Source organism: Arvicola amphibius, chromosome 10 (genome assembly GCF_903992535.2).
Source record: "Arvicola amphibius chromosome 10, mArvAmp1.2, whole genome shotgun sequence".
In the NCBI taxonomy this organism is placed as follows: domain Eukaryota; kingdom Metazoa; phylum Chordata; class Mammalia; order Rodentia; family Cricetidae; genus Arvicola; species Arvicola amphibius.
Window position 1 is genome coordinate 98,430,553 of NC_052056.1, and position 2,927 is coordinate 98,433,479.

The 2,927-nt window shown below is 51.2% G+C and overlaps 1 non-coding gene across 1 annotated transcript; it reads right to left on the reverse strand.

Moving 5' to 3' along the window:
* Positions 1 to 2,824: 2,824 nt before the first annotated feature.
* Positions 2,825 to 2,927, reverse strand: LOC119825796. Its single transcript, XR_005287268.1, has one exon. It is a non-coding gene; the product is annotated as a U6 spliceosomal RNA (small nuclear RNA).

The following is a 2,927-nucleotide window of genomic DNA, read 5'->3' on the forward strand; positions in this document are numbered from 1 at the left end:
CTGACTCTCTGCTCTATCATCTGCCCAAGCCACCAACCCCTCCAAGTCTTGGTGACAGAGCAAGGGGAAATCCACTTGCCAAGGAGCTGTCTCCAGGCCCCATGTCATTAGGAAGGGTTAGAAAACACCCTAGAGAGGGGCCGAGACTTGAGTTTTACTGTTTCTATCCTGATCTGACTGTGTGTCTCCAGGGAAGTGCCTTACCCCCTCTTGGCTGAAACCAGTGATTGCAGAGGCTGAGGTGGCTCCTGGGTGGCTGAAGAGATGTGTGACAACCTGGGGAAAGCTGAAAGGGGTGGAAAGGGGTGTGCAGCCTCCCGGAACCCATGGTTCTGCTGTGTTGTGCTGTGCTGTGCTGTGTGGCCGGCTCCATCCCTTGGCAGCTGATGGAGTTTGTCCTAATGGAGACAAAGAGATGGACCAAGCTCCTGTCCCCGGCTGCCCAGAGCCCAGCCTGGTCCTTAGAATGAGGGGAAACTGCATTTTCTCTAGGAGGGCCCTTAGTCAGAGCTGGAGACAGACAGACAGACAGACAGACAGACAGACAGACAGACACCTGATCCCCACTGCGTACCCACCTCAGCAGGACCCCACGAACCAGTGTTTGAACTCACATCCCTCTGAGGCTCACGGCCCCACTGAGGGCAGTCTGTCCTTGTCTTTGCACACTTCCGTGGACGGGGAACTCAGTCCGACACCAGAGGCTTCTCCTTTTCAAAACGTTTTAAAATTTATTATAAAATATTCAAGACATCTCAAATATTTAAGGAATCCCTAATAAATATTTCACTAATTATAAAATATTTACTCTGACCAAAGGTATAAAGAATAACACAGTGGAGATCCCTCCCAGGTGGCTTCTCACACCCCCGAGGCTTCCCGCGCAAGCACACCGCAGCGGCTTCCGTCCCTCTCTGCTCTGCTTGTCTTTTGACTTTGGATTCTGCTGAAGTCCTCAGAACAGAATTTGCCATTGTAACATCTGGAAAGGGACACAGCATGGGTTCCCTATGTAGCGCAGGCTGGCCTCAAACTTGTAATCCCCCTGCATCGGCCTCCCGAGTGCTAGAATTGTAGGAGTTATTCTGTCATTGTAGATCTTATTCATGTCTACGTATGGTATGCGTGCGCATGCGTGAATGAGGGTGGAGGCCAGGGACCGTCCCATGCCTTCTTCTGTCCACCTTTAGAGACAGGGTCTCTTGCTGAACCTGGAACTCACTGACTTGCCTGGACTCTCTGGCCAGTGAGCGCAGGGTGGTGGTGGCGGGGGGGGGGGGGGGGGGGGGTACTTGTCTCCACCCCCTTCCTCCCTCAGGACTTTATGGATGAGTTCTGAGGTCTGAACTGGATTCCCATGCATGTGTGGTACTTTACCGGCTAAGCCATCTCCCAGCAGCCCCCAAGCTGGGAACCTTCCCCACAGCCTCTGGGTCAATGAAGAAAGCCACATCGAGTCCTTCCCCCTTCCTTAATTTTGTGATTCTTTATCCTCACGCAGTTTTACATTTATTTTCTCTCTCTCTTTCTTTTGGTTATTTATTGATACAAGAAAAAAAGATTTCACTTAATTTCATAGTGGAATCTAAAGGCATTGTTTGACTAATGATTCCACTTGATTTTGTGTCTAACTGATTAAATGCCCAAATCAAAAATTTAATAATAAAATTTTTACCAACACTATTGCTATTATTTTCATATCTTCCTGTCTCTTTTCAAGTCCATCACTGATAAAGGCTTCCCGAACCAAGCTGTCCCTTCCCAGCATCGTCTACAAAACCATGCTGGACGCACTAAACCTTTCCTGATTCTTTCAGAGGCCCTTACCCCTTCCAGCTTCTTTTCTTTTTTTATTCATCATTTTTAAATTTTACATAGCAACCACAGTTCCCCTTCCCTTCTCTCCTCCTGTTTCCCCCACCCCGCCTCCCCTCCACCCTCTCCCACCCACTCCTCTTCTGGCTCCGTTCAGATGGGGTCAGGCCTCCCACGCAAACCAACAAAGCGTGGCATATCAAGTTGAGGCAGGACCAAGCTTTTCCCCCTGCATCAAGGCCGAACAATGCATCCCACCATAGGGAGTAGGCTCCAAAGAGCCAGCCCATGTGTCAAGGACAGGTTCTGGTCCCACTGCCAGGAGCCCCACAGAAGACCAAGCTTCACACTGTCACCCAGATGCAGAGGGCCTAGGTCAGTCCCATGTTGGCTCCCCAGCTGTCTGTCCAGAGTTGGTGAGCTCCCACAAGCTCAGGTCAGCTGTCTTTGTGGGTTTTCCCATCATCATCCTGACTCCCCCCCACCCCCCGCCAGCTGGGTCATATCATCCCTCCATCCTCTCTTCAACTGGACTCCTGGAGATCGGCCCAGTGCCTGGTTTAGGATCTCTGCATCTACATCTACCAGGTATTGGATGAAGGCAATCGGGGCAGTCACCAATCTGATCACAGGGGAAGGCCGGTTCAGGCACCACCCCCTCCATCATTTCTCGGAGTCTTAGCTGGGGTCATCCCTGTGGATTCCTGGGAGTCTCCCTGGCACCAGGTTTCTCCCCAGCCCCACAATGACTCCCTCTATCAGGATAACTCCTTCATTACTCTCCCCTCCTCCCGTCCCTATCTCGACCATCCTGATCTCTTGCACTCCCATCTCCCCAACCCCTTCACTCTACTCCCCGCCCCTGCCCCGCCCCCGTTTACTCAGGACACCTCATCTGTTTCCTCTTCCCTGGGAAATTCATGCATCCCTCTTAAGGTCCTTGTTACCCAGCCTCTCCGAGCTGAGACTGTAGCCTGGGTACCCTTTGCTTTACATCTAGTGTCCACTAAAAAATATGGGATGCTTCACGAATTTGCACCTCATGCAAATGCAAGGGGCCACACTAATCTCTGTATCGTTCCAATTGTAGTATATGCACTGCCGAAGCGAGC